The 20913-nt window shown below is 33.3% G+C and overlaps 1 protein-coding gene across 2 annotated transcripts in view; it reads right to left on the reverse strand.

Annotated features, from left to right (window-relative positions):
• Positions 1 to 20913, reverse strand: part of LOC106135024 (ADP-ribosylation factor-like protein 4C) — a 52201-nt gene that overhangs the window by 21202 nt on the left and 10086 nt on the right. The window contains exon 2 of one of the 2 annotated variants that reach the window (XM_013335186.2): positions 12247 to 12261. The gene's annotated coding sequence lies outside the window, so the exon portion shown is untranslated. Of the gene's footprint in view, positions 1 to 12234; positions 12262 to 20913 lie in introns of both variants that reach the window. The other variant, XM_013335185.2, reaches the window with a different exon arrangement.

Here is a 20913-nt window from a genome sequence, read left to right on the forward strand (position 1 = left end):
AACAGCTGAAACAATATGTCGGTGGTTGGAGTCGTGGATTGTTAATTTAACGCCTCCTAATGAAGCTATAACAGATGATTCGGCTGCACTAATATCTGCTGTAGTAAAGGCTTTGGCGAAATGTCCTACAACAAAAGATTATATATCCAACTGCTTCAAATTACTTGAAAACCAAACTTCACAAGTGCCGCCTTGCTTTGTGAGACTCGACACCTCACATTTCTGCAAAACACTTTCGAACCTCCCGTGCTTTCAAGGAGTCGACACACATATAAAATGGTTCTACGTGAATTGTATAAAATTTATAAAAATGTGCCAAGATTATCAAATAGTGAAGGAAGTAGTATGGGATTTGATATTGACTTCCACGCACCAATATGCAGGGGATGATAAAAATGGCAGTTCTACACTCTGCTCAAACGCAATAAACCGTTTAAAAGTTTTAATTTATGGTGGAAATGCAGCTATTGAAAGAGCAAATGATACTACAGACCTAGATGGAAGAGACACAAAAGCAGTGATTGGTAGCATTTTAGTTAGCGATATAGATCAAAATGAACCCGTCAGTTGGTTGAACGAGTTCATCGAACGTAATGAACTAATATCGATCTTGGAAAATGACGGTGATCAACTCAATCCATATTACCTCCCGAAATTTCTTGACGTGCTTAAACATCTCATATTGCGACTTCCACTGTTTTCCAATGTAATGTGTCGTTTTTTTTATTCCGATAACCTTACACCAAGTAGCAGTAACTGTGAAAGTGCTTTTAACATTTTAAAGAACTTCTTGTTGAAAAATTTCAATATGAGATTGCGAGTTGATGACTTCCTCGTAGAGCACCACGACTTTTTAAAAGGAGTAATTACATTGGCGTTAAGAAACATAAGCAAAATTCAAAGTAATAAATCAAAGGGAACACTAAAAGCAACAGAAAAACGCACATTTAGGGATAAATCAAAGGCAATACTAAAACACACATATAATAATGATAACGAAACCACCTTTCCAGATGAATCTGTGTTTAAAAATAATCCAAGATATTGTGAGAATTGGCGAGGGTTGATAAAAAGACCCAAAAGTAGAGGAAGACCAAAAAAGAAGACAAAACAAAATAAAGTAACGAGTGAAAGTTGTATTAATAAAAGAATTACTATTTTGAAAAACGGTGGCTATAATATAATTGACAATAACCCTCGTTTACTGTATAATACATGTGCGTTTGATTCTGTTGCGCAATCTATAGCTGTAGCGTGTGTTGATAATGATTATCTTAATATTCGCGCTCAAAACCCAAATAATGATTTTTTTCATTTAGTTCGGTGTTTGATCAACGATGATTTTAAATCTGACATAGATTCCCGTAGACTCATGATATTATCAAACCATTATAATAGTAGTGGTGGTGTCACATCTATTGAAAAGGGACCTATTATTATAGATTGCCAAAGCAACGTATGTTACATATTTGAAAAGGTTGTTCTACTACATCTTTACAGCGCAATCCGCAAAAGTGTTTGCAGCAACGAAAAATGTAATGTAAATGAACACCAACGGCTAATTGCCATGATTCCTTTGGATGCAGACGTGCTAAATAAAGGAGGAATTGCGGTTTTAAACAAGGCTGTTTACTTTCACGAAATTGGTACGTTATGCATCGAAAAGAACTGTAATGGTATTCGTAAGTCGATCTACAATGTTTCAGATATCATATCATTTGATTTAAACGAACATCCTCCAATGGCATTAACCGATATACCCCAAAACTTATTAATTAAAGATGAAATCTATAGATTACTTTCCGCAATACAGTATTGCGGGGATGGCACCACCATCGGGCATTATAGAGCTCACTGCTTAAGAAAAGATAAACAGTGGCAATGTTATGACGACCTGTGTGACAACGTGATCAATAGTGACTATACAGAAAAAATACAAGTACATTGTGTTTTATATACCCGTGTTAGGTAAAATGTATTTAATGCAATGTTTTTTATACTTACCTACTGTAAATTTTCCTACTAGGAACTTTATTAACCCACACTGAACAACGTTTGATTGGGAATTCCTATTGCTACAACTATTATTGTTTTTTGTCAATCACACTTATTTGTTGTTGTAATTCATCATTGAGTAGGTACTTTTTTTCGAAAATATTAATATACGTACCTGATATAACATACAAACTGATTTTTATTTAATTGCTTGCATCACATAAATAATACAACAATAAGTATATGCGATGTTATGGTAATTATGATTTTTTTTATAGATAGATAGTTAGGAGACTGGAGAGTGACATAGGCTACTTTTTACCGCGGTAAAACCTCTCATTCATTTGACCACGCGGGTGGAGTCGCTGGCAACAGCTAGTATAACATACAAACTGATTTTTATTTCATTGGTCGCATCACATAAATAATCAAATAATAAGTATAGCCATCTTTAGATATCAGAGTAATTTTATTTTTTTAGATTTTTTTTATCTGATTTATTTACTTATTATTATTCATTATTTGAATTAAGCGATAAGTTTTTTGAAAAGTACAAATAGAATGCTGCTAGGAAATATGATTGTTTGGACTGAAACCCCCAAAACAAAAAAGGGCCCTGCTGGCATTATAAACATTTTGTAGGTATATTTCTTATAAACTAATAACTTTTTTTCAAGAAAACGAAGATAATCTAAAGGTACTAATGCACCGCTATACAGGCACATACACTACAGGTCTGAAGACCTTCAAACCACGGAGGGCCCTGCTGGAAATTAATTCAATTTTCTCGCATAACTGTTGAGGTACAATTATTTTACTTACACTATTCGGAAGGTATAAAATATTACCTAAGTGAAACTTTAGTATTCAATCGAATCAGACGAAGGGCCCTGCTGGGTATACGGACATAATGTACGGTCAAATGAAAGAGACATTATCTTATTTTGTTGTTATCTGTGACATTTGACTTTTGTCATATGACTCGAGTTCCTGATACGCAATATAATATATGGTTTTATCTACACTTCATTATGTGTTATGAATTATTTTATTATTATATGATTCATATGGTTAATAATGTTAATACTATATAAATATATCCTATTTGAAAGAAAATACCCACATAAGCAAACTTCAGATGGAAAAATGACCTTGAAATATTTCCTTACTCTCCATTTCTCACCAATGTAAAACGCTAAACTTAACTCTCTTTTGAATAAATACATTATCGTCATATGGTAATTAATTTTGTTTTTTAATAAATGCTGTGAATAAGCCGTGACAATGCAAAATAGATCCATTTTTTACACCAATTTTAATGATGAGTCTTCAAAGATTTTGAAACTATAATTTAATGCAAAACTTGAGTCATTGCTTGTCAAAAAGTCATTATAAGTAATTAGAGTTGGCATAAGTATTTAACAATTTTTATCTTTTATAAAATGTGATAAGATGATCACATTGATTATATATACTTTCTTTAGGCTTGAAAAAAAAACCAACATTGAAATGTTGGTTTTTTTTATTTATATATGAATATTTCCATGATGTTGTCTAAGATTTGAAGATTTAGAGGAAATGAGCGATATTGAAGATGGATGGAAGGAATTTAAAAAAAGAATTGTGAAAGTAGCTGTTGAAGTGTGTGGTGTAAGTAGAAGAAGGAAAGGAAAAAATCACAAAAATGCGTGGATGAGTAAAGATGTGCAAGAACTTGTGCGATTAAAGAAGAAAGCATGGCTGGATTTGTTAGCAGCAAAAGCTAACTTAAGAATGCAAGAGGTTATAGATGAAGATGTGAATGAAGCACGTAAGGAATATAAGAAAATGAAAGATTTGGTTAAGAAAGCTGTGATTAGAAAGAAAGAAGAGTATAAAGAGGATTTTGATAAAAGGCTATCAGAAGACTTTCAGTCAAATCTGAAAGTATTCTGGAAATCCGTAAGGTCAGCCCGAGGAAATACTATAACCAGAGAGCTGACTAGGATCAGATGCCAGGATGGTAGCGTTGTGAAAGGAGAAGAATGTGTACTAAAGATATGGAAGGACTATTTTGAAAGTTTATTTGAAAAAAAGGAAGGAAATAAGAAAGATTTCTGCTATAGCGAAGAAAAAGAGAATGAGATGGAAGGCGAAATTGAAATGTTCGAAATTGTGGAAACACTTAAGAGTATGAAAGCGGGAAAGGCTGCTGGGTGTGATAGAGTGTCGGTCGAGATGCTTAAAGCAGGAAAAGGCGTAGTAGCTAGTCAGTTGTACTGCCTTTTCAATTTGTGTTGGAGAAGCGGCCGAGTACCAAAAGATTGGTGTAAGGCTGTTATCGTGCCACTTTACAAAGGAAAAGGGTCACAGCTGGACTGCAAAAATTATCGTGGTATAAGCCTGCTTAGCGTCGTCGGCAAATTGTATGCTAAGGTATTGATTAATAGAGTCAGGAATGAAACTGATGACAAAATATGGGATGCTCAAGCGGGATTTCGAAAGGGAATGGGATGTACTGATCAGGTCTTTTCCTTGCGGTGCATAGCCGAAAAGTTTTTGGCCAAGAGTCAAAAAGTCTATTGCACATTCGTAGATCTGGAAAAGGCCTATGACAGAGTTGAGAGGAATGAATTGTGGTCAGCACTTTCTATGCATGGGGTGAGCAGTCTCTTAATACGAGCACTGAAATCCTTATATGAGGATTCGAGTGCTTGTGTCAGGATAAACGGAGCGCACACTGAGTGGTTTAAGATTGAGAAAGGCGTTAGGCAAGGATGTGTTGCGTCACCGTGGCTGTTCAACATATTTATGGATAGCTGTTTGACAGATTTGAAAGAGTCTAAAAGTGGATTAAGGATGAATGAGTTACTCGTCAAATGTCTGCTCTATGCCGACGATCAGGTTATACTGGCGTCATCAGCGGAGGAGTTACAGGAGATGGTAAACTGTATGCATGAAGCTTTAAAAGAGAAAGGAATGAAAGTGAACGTAAGTAAAACTAAAACACTGGTTTTTGAAATGGAGAAAGAAATGACAGCATGTAATATTTTGATTGGAGGAGAAAAAGTGGAGCAAGTGAAAGAGTTTGTATATCTAGGATCAAAGTTTACATCAGATGGCAAGTATGATAGTGATATTGAAAGGAGAGTGAACGCGGGGAACATGGTGAATGGAGCTTTGCATGCCTTTATGAGCAGTCAGAAACTATCCAAAAAGGCTCGACTGGCTGTGCACAGGGGCGTGTTGGTCCCGACATTAATGTATGGGAGTGAAAGTTGGGTATGGCAAAAGAAGCATGAAAGCAGAATAAATGCAGTGGAAATGAGAGCGTTAAGGAGTATGATGGGTGTGAAATTGAGTGACAGGATAAGGAACAGCGTGATAAGGGAATGTTGTGATGTGAAAGAAGATGTAGTTACAGGAATAGAAAAGGGTATGTTAAGATGGTTCGGTCATGTGGAGAGGATGAATAAAAGCAGGTTGACTAAGCAGATATACAAGGAGAGTGTGGAGGGAAAGGTCGGAGTGGGAAGACCTAGACGAACGTATCTTGATCAAATTAAGGACGTCCTGGTAAAGGGTCAGGTCAAAAGTACCCGAAACCGCCGAGCTTGTATGAAGAGAGTTATGAATGTGGACGAAGCGAAAGAAGTATGCAGAGATCGTGGCAAGTGGAAAGAGGTAGTCTCTGCCTACCCCTCCGGGAAAGAGGCGTGATTTTATGTATGTATGTATGTTGTCTAAGAGTTTTTTGTACGGTATGGAAGAAAACCTCACAAAGGAAGATAAAGTTAGGCAAGTAAAAATTCCACAAATCTTAGAAGAGGTATAAATCTTTCATAGGTTGTCGGGGCTCCCTAATCTTCAAAGAAACTTTGATATATTTTTTCTACACGTTCTATACATACTTAAAACATTGTGTTTAATACGAGTATTCCAATTCCTATGCAGCTTTTTTATTTATTGTTAAAACGTTTTGATTTTATTGTCCGCAATCACGACAAAAATAAAAGGTTCAAACAGAATCTATAAGTTTTACCCAAATCAGATGAATAAGTAGGTATTTGGTGTCAGGCACTTTTTCCTGGTTATCTGTTTTTCAGATAAGCTTCATGAGACAAATGACCTCAGCTGAAGGAATGACGCTTAATAAAAAAAGGACTTTTTACACAATTTGAAAATAAGTTGTTATTTTTACTGCAGGAATAATGATATAAAGATTTGTAAATTACATAATTTATTACAAAATTACTGTCGGTGGATTATTTATTTTATTTTATTTTTTATTTATCTTTATTAAGGCAACAAACAGTCGTTTACAAATAGAAATTTACATAAACTATGAGTACAATTTAAAGACCTATAGGGCCCTAAAGTGATGTACTTATATAATAAAAAGGGTTAATTACATGGCAGGAATTTGTAAACAAAATCAACTAAGAATAGCTTACAGTGTTAGGTTAATTAAGTTTGTTATATAAGTATAAGTGTTTTATAAAATTATATTACTATCAGTTGAACTAGATTGAAAACTGAGTTTTAATCGTTTTAGAGTAGTGTTTAGTAGATCTATATTTCCAAATTCTTTATTATATATGGTGGTGGAACGATGTATAAATGTGTTACGAGTATAGTTTTTGTGTAAATGTGGAGGAGAGAAAAGTGGAATTTTACGTTATTTATATGGATTTGGTACTTTTTTAAAGGCTTTTTTATTATTTGACGTAAAATAAAAACTTATGAGAATTCAGTAAGAAGTAGGTATTGTGCGATAAGAAATCAGCTAAGTGATGCGATAACACACAATCAGTTACATGGAAGTATTTATCAATATTTTTGCAGTAGGTACGAAATTCTGCTGTTAAAAAAAATAAAAAAAAATTAAGATTATATCGAAAATTTAAATTGTATTTTTCCTATTATAAAATGGGTTTCTAAAAAAAATCGGCTTTAATCAAAATTTGCGTAATTTAGTTGAAGTAAATTTACTGATGAATTTATTGGTTTACATTTAAAAAAAAAACATGATATATAACTAGTTTTAGACAGTCTTGTCCTTATTTTAATATTCTATTTTAGATTATATAGATAGATATTCGGTTCTATTCTAGATGAGTGTGAGAATATCTGATGTGTCCAATTAAATCTTCACAGTTCTCGCTATGAACAGTCTGTCAGTCTGTCTTGTCTGTACTTAATTAAACATATTTATTCCTTATGTATCTGAAGATAAACAAAGTTCAAGTAGAGCAGATACTCGTATATGTGTCATATTACTGCTTTGAATATAGTTTTGTCATTGTTGTGGTAAACTAATTATTGCGTATTTGGGGATATTTTATATGAGTAAGAATGCTATTGCGTCGTTGAAATTGCAAGTTAAATTCCATAATAAACATAACATAAACAATTTATTAACAACATAACATAAACAATTTATTATTTCGACAATTAAACAGTAGGTACAGTAGTGTAACAGTTTCATTAGGTTTATGTTAATTGAAAAACATACTAAAATGGTAAGCACTATGCCTTTTTTTTAAGAGGAAATAAAAGAAAAGACAGAAATAAGTTAGGACCGTTACCTGTCTAACTTGGTTAAAGATATATAGGTAGTCATAGCCGAACGTCCTTCGACTTTCGTCTCCTGACCTACTGCCGCAATTACCTACTTCGGATCAAAATTCATGTCATTCGGTATTAGACTCAGGTATTTACTGTTGTGTGAAATGATATCTGGACAAGCAGGAAACTTTTGTCAAAATATTAACATTTATTTTTCAGTCAAAGTTGGTTTTTAGAACATAAACTTCACAAATAAATTATCATACTTAAGTAGTAACACTTTACTTAACTATACTATTCACCCTATTTTGTTTACTTTTAAAGAAATTGTATCGCTCAAGATACAATTTCTTTAAAAGTAAACAAAATAGGGATAAAAACATTCTAACAGTATGCAACAAGTATAAGTAACTAAAAATATCCACGTAGGTATAATGAATGTGAAGAAAGTCCTTTGAGTAATTTCAAAAGATTTAACATTCTTTTGTCTTACTGAAAATGACTTACTTTGCATACCTATGAAAAAACATTACTACCGACTAAACTTACCTATACGAGTACAAAACCATATCGTAAATCTGTATACGTAAATACATAATATACTCAAAGTCACTCAAAGTCAGGTAGATAACGTATCTAAAGATGTGAAATAGAAAAGATATGTTATCCAAGGTAGATAAATAGATGCTTGATTACAACAGACAACTTACTTTCTCTCTCTCTCTCTCTCTAACCCTTCAAATGCGATAATCACCTTCATTAAGTCAATCATAAACTTAAGCAATCCTATTCGTAGATATTTTAACTTCTATATTTTTAAATGATACGTAAGTATAGTTCAACATTTTTTCAACTGTTTTGATTAATTAATAGTCTTTTCGTTAAATGATATGAAAAGACTCTGTTCAGACTACATAAGTAATAATAATCATGAATAAAAAGAACTTTTACATTTTTCGTTAATACTTACGATAAAAATCGAAATTAATACAGACACTAATTTATTATTTCGAATTTTATGGTCCTCACATTGTTTATATGTGTCGGCTATCCCCTTCTCGTATCAATATTTTTCGCAGTGATGGATTACAGAGCCAGGGAGGTAGAATTCGGTCAAGTTAGGGTTGTCTCACAATACCCTTTGACGTTTTGGAACATTTATATACACATATATTTAAATAAAAATAATCGTGGAAATTAACTAGCAGCAGAAATTAAAATTAATGACAGTGACGTGGTATAAAAAAGTAATTTTAAGGCTGATAAAAAATGTTAACAAATTATATAACAAATAATTAAAAGAAAGAACGTTACGCATCTAGTTTTTGTATTCCGCTATGTAATGTTTATAAATAAATCTCTACGTTAACATAGTATTTAGCATCGTTAATTGTTAGATCCGGCTATGAGCGAAATGTTAACATTTCTTTTTAAATAGATTGAGTCACGATAATACTGTTACGTTACAGATGTTGCAACTCGATATCTGATAAAAGTTACGATAAGACTTTTTACGCATTTACTTTGAATTTACATGCTTTCAGAAACATAGTTGGAAACAAATTATTTCCTTATTTAACACGCAGCAAATAAGTATTTGTGATAAATAATAAGTAGTTAGTTTTCTGGAAATGTTATTATTTTTTTGTTAACAATAATTATACTGGATAAAATTTATCACTTTAGGAAAATTATAAAACTATTTTTTTTTAATCCTGAAAAAAGGTAAAAGAAAGCCATACTGATTACGATTATAAAAATATTCCATTGAATGTAATGGCCATACGGTTTAGTCATGTAATATCAACTATTTAATAAAAAAAATCTATCATCCCTAGACCCTTGTAACCGGGAGAGTGCGACCCATTTGGCCGCTCTCATTCCTGTCCCCTAATATCCGACCTACTTACACAAGCATCAGTCCCCCAGTCACATATGCAATAAGTTACCTAATAACGTGGCGGAATTAACGTTGCAGTGGATGGGCGACTACATGAGATCAAAGGAAATGTGTTAGAATTTCGAAATAATTATTTTTGTTTGTAATAAGTCTGTCAGTAACAAAACTGTGGATAGTTGCAATTAAAGCCGTTTGTAAAGAAAATCAATCAATTTTTGCTCGTACTCGTATAAAATATTTGTTATAATGTGAGCAATGATGTCATCATCTAAGGAAAATAAGAACAAAATTACCGCAAAAAATATTGTGGATTCGTTTGTAGTTTATTTTATGATGATATCATCGTTATGTACAGCTTGTTTACAGACAAGTGATGAAATGAAATATAAAATTTAAAAAAAGGATATTTAAATTCAAATTAATAAAAATATCTCAATACATATGTATGTAGTTATATTAGTATTTTAATAGTTCGGTAAAAAATACTTTTTTTTAATAGTATGTGATGGAATGAAGATCGTCACATGTTCTTTTGCACGTGTTTTTGTTTCCTTCCGGTGCAGGCGCAGGCAGGTGCCGCTGGATCACACATGACGCACGAAACATTAGCTTTCTTTTCTCGACGGTCGGATAAATACACATCATCGTTTTTGTCGCAAGGTGTACATCTTGCTGGCTACATTTATATACATATATACTTATTGAATTTTCTCTTTCATATCAGTGTCCAGTAGAAAGCTAAAAGACATTTTAGCTAAACCCTGTGAATTAAACAGGATTACGAAAAGGATTAAGAAAAGATTTTTTGAAATTTCTTTAAAAGTGGCACTAAACGGAATATTCCTATGCATAGCCGCGGTATAACTGGTGAAGTCATAAACGAAACGCATTAAATTATTAATCAATACAAGGTTTCCTTATCGACGTTTTAAAAGTGAAAGCAAATGAGTATGTTTAAAATGAATTTGCTCATATTGCATCGCATATTGGAATCGAAAATAACCTATTGTTCGTTTTCTACCGTTACCTGAGATTAATCAATACGAAAGCGGACTTTCTACTTATATGCACCGTAGAAACTATTTGTTTATGCGTTTTCATTTTAAAGCGCCCTGCTTCCAATTAGTGGTTCATTTAATGAGGTTTATTATAACAGTAAGTTCCCATAGCTCTTATGCAGCTGCACCTTGTGTGGGGGAGTATTCCCACACCCCACATGTGTGGGTGTAACCATTTAAAGTCGACCCCCCTACTCCGGGAATACCTTTGACAGCTGTTCAATGGAATCTCCGCGCATTGAACAGGCTGGGGGTCTTTTAGATTGGTCGTAGTCATGTGAACTTTCCGCCTACGTGTTCACACGCATCTCCGTATATTATAAATTCGATTGCACACGTGTATGTAAGTATTTTCGCAATGTGAAATCAATGCGATCATGGTTGATATTATACGACTACCTAGTCAAAGTTTTTCTTGTTGCAAGTAGTTAGTAGTTGTTGAAAAGTATTAATATAAAAAGTTTATTTTAAAAAGATTTTGTTATTCAAAGCGCTTCCTTGGGCGGGACGCTCTGATTAATTCGACAAACCTACTTAATCTCTATAAATAACGCAATACAAAGTTGAAACTCCGCTGTAAATCAATCAATATCTGAATCTTCTAATCAATCAGTCAGTCGTGTCGTGATCTTAGTTATTCATAAATCTACACAGGCTTTACTATTTCAGATCTACTTTATAATAGGACCACTTTATGTATGTAAAAGGTGACTAATGAAAGGGTTTATACATTTGGGATTATTCTTGTAGGCGATAGGGTAGCAATCTCAAGCAATTCGCGAGTCAGTATTTGAATCTCGCTAAATGTCTGCCTTTTAGACTTTTCAAGACTCTTCACTCTGTTTACCCCACAAGAGATATAGACGTGATTATATTGATATGTATGTATGCGCTACACAGGCTAATGCGTATTGTGATGGGGTTTCATGGTTCGATGGGGCGCTATATAGGTCAACTCAACTTGTTTTATGGTCATTGAGCAAAACGTGAGATAACTGGACGATTAAACAACCATTAGCTACTGGAATAAGTAAGAATTCTTCTATTAATTGCCGACTAAACATTGCATGTACTGTTTTTATGATGACAAAAATTATACATCGCGTATATGTAATCCGATGAACACAGTGTGAAATGTGAAAACAACATACGTACATTAATTTCGCTTTTTTTCCGGAGGGGTAGGCAGAGGCTACAGCTTTCCTCTTGCCACGATCTCTGTATACTTCCTACGCTTCATCCACATTCATAACTCTCTTCATGCAAGCTCAGAAACGTGAAAATAATTTAAAGTAAAACATAATAATAAAAGAGTTTCCACGTATTCCTCTAATCAACCCCTGTATCCATGAGCGCTATTTATTTTAAGAGATTAGTAGGCGTAGAATGCAAGCTTCGCTTACACAAATATATTTACTCAAAATGTTTTGTAATTTTGTTTATTAAATTTCATAAATGTAATGTTTGTCATTTAAAACTACGAGCCTAGCCTATTTGCTTCGCCCTGATATACATGTTACCAACAAGGAAAAAATGCATGTATCTTCCTTAATTGATAGAGAGACCCTAAAAAGGGATGAATATACTGAAGAGGTAAGCCTTTTCTAAACAATGGATTATAGTAAATACTTTGAAGACAATTTTGTTTTACAGTAGGATTTCTGCATCAATTTATACTGTGGCTGTTTGTTGGAAACTGCACGGAAAATAAAAGTTCTAAAGAGCGCTACATACCGCCACACACACCCGCCTGTCTGCAATCTGGAAGGAGAAAACAATAATATTATTCTTTATTTTATTCCGAGGGTACTCTGCTGGTCGTATCGTAACGCATAAAACGAAAGAACGCTAGAGAACGCCTCCTTTCTAAACATTTTATAAGTTTTAGTATTGGCTCCAAAGCATGGGATTGCAAAATAAAGTATGTAAGTGGTATTTTAACATGCTGTTTTTTTTTGTTTATTAGATTTTTTTGTTTTCACCCCAATTTTTAAGCACTTTTTAAAGAAGATGGAAAGAGATGAATTGGGGATAATTTGTGTAACGCGATTTATAATTCTAAATATCTTTAATAGCTGCCGAAACTAATTACCTATAGCACAATTTCGCCGTTATTAATATCAATTTCGATGACGTAGTTTATATGTAATTAATAAAGCTTTCAATCTAGAGAACCAAACTCTCAGTAAACTTCAAAGTGCTTTTTATTATATGCTTGTTTATGTAACGTAAATGCTCAATTACTCTGAAAGCTTTCGAGATGAGTGGAATTTTCATGTGGTCTTTCATTTTCTTCGTTCATATGGAATTAAGTTCTTTTATTATATTTTTTATGTTTTGCGGGTAAATTTTCTTGAAATTGTGCGAGTTTTGAATAAATATGTTTATTTAAGTTTAGCTTTTTATTTCGACGCATCATATACAAAAAAAGATGTCTTCTGTAATAGTTTACCTGGTCGCAATAAACTCAATAATATCTGTGATTATTTCCATATCATTTTCACCATAATAATTTATGAAGAAGGTTTATAGATGTGCAATTTGTATCTACTGCGTGCAAAAACTGGGCGGGCGGATGGCTAATTAAAATAATTGTAGGTTGTAGAAATAACACTGTTAACAAGAAAACAAATGCTTAGCGCATGATTGTATAGAGCAAAAGTAAGTTAAGTAATTTTGAACTCTATATACATGCAGTGTTCAACATTCAAAAGACTGAATATAAATTGAAGTGGAAAACTTTTTGAATATCACTCTTTAACAAGTTTCGTTATTAATAAAGTTATTAGAATGGCAGCAGTCAGCTCATACTTTCTGTAGGCCGCGGGGCAGGCACATTGTTCATTGTTATATAGCACACAAAGCCGAGAGTCTTATCACAGTCATTTGTTTTGTATTTTCGTTTCATTAAGTCTGTGGGAATGAACATACATTCAGTCAGAAAAGTATCGGGAATGGATTATTTATTTATGGTTCCAAATTCAAATTTTTGTTTTTTTTGTTGTTGTTAGATTGGCACAACTGTTTTCCATTTTGGCGCGGAGTTTGAGTTGCATCTGTTGTTTACATTAAATACAGTGCTATTTTTAGTTATATCATATCTAGTGTGTATTGCTAATTTCATAATGGATAAAAACATCGAACAAAGAGTTTGTCTTAAATTTTGCATTGCCAATGGAATATCGTGTTCGGAGTCACTGAAAATGTTACAGAAGGCTTACGGTGAATCGACTTTATCAAAAACTCGTGCTTATGAGTGGTACAAAGCGTTCGAAAGCGGTCGAGATGTGATGGAAGATTTGCCTCGCTCTGGTAGGCCATCAACGTCTGCAACTGAAGTTAACATCGCAAAAGTGAAGGAAATAGTGACTGAAAATCCTCATTCAACTTTGAGAGAGATAGCCACCGAACTTTCTGTATCTCACGAGTCGATCCGTACCATTTTAACTAATAATTTGGGTATGAAACAAGTTGCCGCTCGGCTAGTCCCAAAAGACCTGAATTTTTTTCAAAAACTCAATCGCATGAGAGTCGCTGAGGACATGCTAGAACGAGTCAATTCCGACCCAACATTCATGAAACGCATTGTTACTGGTGACGAGACGTGGGTTTACGAGTTTGACATGCAAACTAGTCAACAAGCTTCGGAGTGGCGCCTTCCAACTGAACCGAAACCGAAAAAACCACGCCAAAGTCGTTCAAAAGTCAAAGTCATGTTGACTGTTTTCTTTGACTATCGCGGTGTTGTGCACTCGGAATTCTTGCCGGAAGGTCAAACGGTAAATAAGGAATATTATTTGAGTGTTATGCGGCGTTTAAGAGAGCAAATCCGACGAAAAAGGCCAGATTAGTGGAAAGAAAATTCTTGGATTTTGCACCATGATAATGCACCTTCGCACAAGGCCATCATTGTGAACGAACTTTTAACCAAACACTCAACAAATACCATCGAGCAACCACCATATTCACCAGATATGGCTCCAGCCGACTTTTTTCTTTTTCCTAAACTCAAATTACCACTTCGTGGCACCCGTTTTCAATCGGTAGAAGACATAAAAGAGAATTCGCGGCGAGAACTGACCTCAATTCCGGAAACAGCGTTTAAAAAATGTTTTGATGATTGGATTATTCGTTGGCGTAAGTGTATCGTTTCTAAAGGAGCATATTTTGAAGGTGATAAAATAAATTTGGATGAATAACAAACAGTTTGTGTATTATTGATCTTTTCCTGCTACTTTCTTGACAGAGTAGTATATAGGAACAGATTTTGTATAAAAATTACGATTAAAGATGTTTTATGTAACGTAAGTTTTATCAAGATTTTTGTAGATTTATGATCACATTCAGGCATTTCATCAAACTTTGGTTTAAATTACGCAACAGCACAATTTTAGTATTATTTTTGTATGTAATTTTTAAATAAAGGAAAAAAATACGAGTTTTTTTCAGTTAAAAAATAATTACGTTTAATTATTCTTAAATAAATTCACAAGTTGAGACTGTAAAGGAAGATAACAAATGATTCAAACTTAAAAATTAAATCTTACTCCTGAATTGAAATAACAATGTAAACATAATCGGAAAAGTTTGTTTGATGGTGCGCAGAACACATCGACATTCCGTGATCTCGAAATAGATTTTCTTTTACGGCGTCTTTAAACATTTTGACTTAGATAAATTTATATGAGCCGGCAATGCGTGTAACTGGCGATAAATTTAGTAAAACCCATAACCCTTTGAGGGATTGGATGCGACATCCATCCGGGCGTTAACAAGATCAATCAGCAACAAGCGGGCGAAGTGATCTCAAAACATGGACTGTTACAGAAAATTACATACATTGTACCGTCATCCAACTACGTTAAAATTTAAATAAGAAGCCTTAATACAAGTAAGGATTCTAGAATTCAGAGGATCAATAGACGTCGCACACAATTCCGTGGCAAATAATGCCGACTCCATATGACATAGGCTCTGAGTACCGAATATCCAATATTCGGTACTCAGAACATGAATCCTGTCAGATAAAAATTGATTACGTTCTGCAGTATGACTTGTGGATTTGTTAATTTTAGATGTCTTGTAAGGAAACTTGTCTTTTAGTTTTCTTTATTGACATGCAAAAGAAAAATAAATTCCCGAGGCGATGCCAAGCAGACCTAATAGTTATTGTCACGAAAAGAAAAAGGAGAAACAACACTAAACAAACCCAAATTATCCCCGCGGGTCATGAAATGTAACAAAAATATCGTATTACATTGCCCGAACAAAATGCTTTATGAATTACGAATCGTAAGAAACTTACGCAGTTAACACGAATAGTTACAGTAACTCCCAACTCAATTATTATTTACGAGGAACTGTCCCGGTTTATTATTGCTCCTAATATATTCTATGTTAGAAAAGGACCGAATCTAAATGTGGAAGGGAGATGAGGCGTTCCGGGACATTGCGTAACCAATTTTGTAAAACAATGGGATATGGTCACGTACTTGAAGAACTAAAACAATCGATAATTTATTAAAAAAAACGACAAAACAACGAACAATACATTACTGTTTTTTAAAAATAATGAGTACCGTGTGTGGAAGTCGGTCAATGATTAGTATGAAAAAATTTTATTGTTTTTGTCAGCATTATGTGGAATTTGCCGTAATTAAATCGTTTATGGATTATAGTTTATATTTACGATGATTTTACGAAGTATTATTATATTTTAAAAAGCTTAGCTATTACGCATATATATACATAATATACAAATAGAGAAAATTTAAATTGGGGAAGGACTCATCTGTAATCAAGACATGTGTATGTAGGTATATATTTACTTTAGGAACCTTATACGGCGTCGATGTCGGATTACTTAAAAATACATTACACTAGTCTTAAAAATTCATCTAAAATATCTTTCGTTATTTAAGTTACTACTAATTAGTTTCTTACGCGACCCACCCACACATTCGAGCATGTTTCGTTCGTTTGCGCAGTACCTGCATACATGAGTGATGATTGCGGTAAAGCACACGCTAATTATACCAATCAATGGGACCCTACAATGGCGCATTCATAGAGAACCGACCAGCGGAACGCATCGGCGTAAAGGTACGAAACTATAGATATATAGTATATATCCCTACAACGTAACGTTTTGAGACGTTTTAAAACTAGAGGACATTTTGCAAACGACACGACTACGCTATTACATTGAAAATGTTGTATATTTCTCTCCATTTTGTTTAGTCTTCGGCATCCTCAGTTTTAAGTCTATTGGCTCGAAACGTCAAAGTAGTATTTTTGAGCCTGTTCCTTTATTAGTAATGTAAATAAGTTATTTCATTGTCATGAATTCAACAACAAACTAATCCTAAAATCACAAAAACTGTGAAGATAAACATTCTGAAAAAAGTTTTGATAATAGGTTCTCTCTTCTCTTGTTCTTTTTGAAAAAAAAAGCGTTCAAAATTTTAAGATAGAGAAAAAAGCTACTATGCCATAATAATAATCTTTCCTCTTTGCTCTGAGATCCAGGAATATTTGACAATACTCATTATACCCTAGTACAAATATTTTGCGTGTAATTACATTATAAATACTTGTAGACACTATTTATTTAACAGAACACAAAAAGTGAAAACAGAAGTTTATTTCACTAATGTAGGTAAGTACTAGTAAAATAAACTTCTGTTTTCACGTTTTGTGTGTTTTACACGGTCCATGCCACGTTTTATACGCTGTTTCGTCAGCCTAATGTGGCTTATGGAATAATATCGCCCTTGGTCTCAACATCGTCTCTGACGCAACCAAGCATTATCAGATATTTGCCCAGCCCTGTTTCACAATAAAACAGAAGAACAAGTTGTTAATTCCTCTGTAACTTGTTATTAAAAATCTTAAAATGCGTTATGCTACAGCTGGAGTCATCTCTTTCCCATCTCAAGGAATTTTCAATTGCATTATCAGCTGTAGACTGCTAAGTTGTAGGAATTGCTAGCATATTCTTATGCTTTGAAAGATATGACAAGACAAATTGCCTAAATATATTCCTTCCTTCCATTCTAAGTAAGAAATAGTCTGTTTCTAGTCAGTCTATTATACAAAAAATGTATACCGAGATAAGAATAACCGTATCGAAAGCAACAGTAGCGCAGTGTTTCTAATATAATTTTGGTCCCAAGCTATAAAAGTAATAGTTTTTCAAAGTGGCTCTATAAAAATTCATAAGGCCATTACATCGAAGCGGATGTAGCCGGCACGAGCGCTGCTTCCGGTCTGCTGTACTCTGCATGGCCGGAAGTGAAGATTCGATCTAGTGTACTTGATGGTTACTGCGCATTCAAGCATTATGTAAGTGTTGAAAAGTATTCTTATAATATGAATTGAACTTGCGCGACAGATTCATGTAATGATAAAATTTAATCAGAGCTCGGCCCGATATTGTCATGGAAAAATAATGACGTATTTCTGACGAATTGCAGTAGGTTCTTATTTATTTTGTACCTTACCCTTTATAAAAGACTAAAGAAGTGGTAACTACTAGGGAAATTAGACGTTGAGGTGATGACGAAGAAAATTGTGTGCAATGCAAGCAAGACAACATCCTAAAATTTCAAGTTTTTTTATTTATTCCGATGCCTAAGTCTAGCACCTACAGATTGGTGGGAACTAAATGTGAAATATGAATAGCCAATAATATTACAAGTATCAATAGACATAAAGACCTTCTCTTATTGGTTAGGCTGATTGTTTGAAATTCGAAATCAAATCCTGGTATACTCGCACCTCCGGCAATTTTCCGCACGCATTGAGATATTGACCAAATCCATATAGAATTAGATTCCTGCTAATCCTGTATATAAATACACATTCAGGAACCGCTTCCGAATGTCCATCCAGTGCCACCCTTATCACAAAGCAGCAAGGTCTAATGTTAAATATCATTTTGGAAATGGTATTCCGTTCGTGAATAATAATTGGAGCGTCGTTCCGGTGTACATTGTGTTAACTCTTTGTTTGTAATGGAAACGAGTTTCATTTTGTTTCCTCTAAAAATACAATGTTTATTTGTTCGTTTTACGTTACAACAGCGTTTACATGAAAAAGAGAAAATACAGACTGCACTATGTAAGTAACTAAAAGCGGAGTACTAAGAGACTCAATATGAAAATAATCGTCAAAATTCGATAATTATAAATAGACTATTACAGTAATAAAATTACAACAAGAAATGCGGTCGTACAGAATTATATCTTGATTTCTTTTTTTTATCATTAGCTTATCCAAAAGAGCCTAGTATTTTAAAATACTTCACAAAATCATTTACAGTTCTGTAATTTTGTACGGTAAACATTTTTAAATTGCTAAAGTAATAACGTAGGTACTTGTAATTTTAATGTAATTTACATCTGTCTGTAGCCGCAGGCGGTATCTCTACGGGATAATATTCTAAAAGTTATTCATTGCCCTCTCGTCCTTTCAATGACATACATGTAATAAAAGTGTAACTGGTTAGTGTTTATATATATGGCAGTAACTTTGGCTCTAGCAATTAAATTTAAGGGATTGACAATATATCTTCATAATCGAAACTCTTTGGTATAGCATATTTACATAATCGCTTTCCATATGGTTGATATCAAGAAACGTTGATAGCTTGTTCAATATTTGATTGCTTTTCGTGCGATAAATTTTGTTTATAGACTGTTTTATTTGTGATCTGATAGCGGTTATTTTCGCCAGATCTCATTAAGACAAGGTAGTCGACAAACTTTTGCTTCGAGAGAAAGACGTATATTGGTTCTTTTCGTTTTTGCACGCTCGATTTCATTAAGAGATAAATTATTTACAGTTTTATACAATAAATAATATATATGTATAAACCACAGTTTGTATATGAGAATCTATGATACTATAAAGATTGAATTTGTTAGATATAATCCAAGGAAAATCTTTTCAGCATTATTTTAAAAATTATTCAAATTTTCATAATGAAGTTAAATAAAGCTATGTATAATTCCTTTATCGAATTCATTGGTTCCTAGTCGGACTGCAATATCGATTGAAACTTATCACGATACAATATTATTTGTGTGAAATTAATTTTAGATGCGTTGTGCATTTTTTAAATAAATATTAACCTTAAAAGGTATGATTGTACTTCTTTGATATTTATTCTGGATTTCTTTTTAATTTAAATCTGTAACAGTATATTAATTTGACGAGATAAACAAATACAAGAAAAAGTTATAAATTGAAAAGTCAATCAGGTAAATGTTATAACTCATTAGTAACTACTGCATCGGAAACAGTGAAATATAAACAGAGGGTTAGGGGTCGCTCCCTAAATAGAATATCATCAGGGGTAAACGACTTTACTCGAAAAGATTTGCGTGGGAAGATGACTATATTATTGAGATGATCCGCCATATTACAATTTTGTAAGGGATTGATAATCCGCAATGTATCACAAATATTTATTAATAAATGATGATTGAATCGATCATTAGAGACGCATTAATCATCATTTATTAATTAATCACTGTGATAATAAAACAATGTCATATTTTTTTTATGTGATTGGTTTTGGTTGGAATAATAATGATCAGTATTTACTCAAATATTTTTACAAAATATGTCAAGAATTTAAAAGGCGAAGAGAATCAAATTATTTTCCTCTTACGGACCGGAAGGACTTTCTCGATAATGCTATTTTTATCCTATTTCTTACTCTTCCAAGTTGTCTAAAGTTCATTAACATTGTTATAAGGTTGAAAGCACCTTTGTATAAATTTGGCGAAGGATCTTTATATGTCTATTACCTAAGTTGAGGGCTGTCAAACTTTGGGAACTCGTGTTATGACGTAGGAAAAGGCTCCAAAGAAATTCTTCAGTCATAACATAAGTGAACTTTCGTGATGGCTATTACAACTTATACTTAAAGGCATCAATTTATACTCGAAATTCTCTTAAATTTTTTTTATCTACCTATTATTTGTATGGTACAACTAAAACATATATAAATTGGGCGGATTACTTGTTTTACTAATTTATTGGTTTTTATATATTTAACTATACTATAATACTATATACTACTATACAATTTTTTATTGTGATTCTAACCTATCGGACACCATCTTCTACTCTATAAGGGAGACGCGATGATAGGTGTGAAAGTGAAATTTTATTGACAGCCCTTACTTATAGTGAGAGTTAAGGGGACACCTCAGCCAAGATAGGTTGAGGAAAGAAGGTATCAACGACGGTTTTTATTGCTTCCAACTAGAAAATGGCCTTTATACGACTCACTGCAGCCGTAAGGTATTTTTTTGTTTGTTATTCTTTTAGAGGTATTTGAGAAAAATCTTTGAATGGTCTTATGATAAAAATAAAATTACTTTTTAAAATTATCCATAAGAG

The sequence above is a fragment of the Amyelois transitella genome, chromosome 11 (genome assembly GCF_032362555.1).
Source record: "Amyelois transitella isolate CPQ chromosome 11, ilAmyTran1.1, whole genome shotgun sequence".
NCBI lineage: Eukaryota > Metazoa > Arthropoda > Insecta > Lepidoptera > Pyralidae > Amyelois > Amyelois transitella.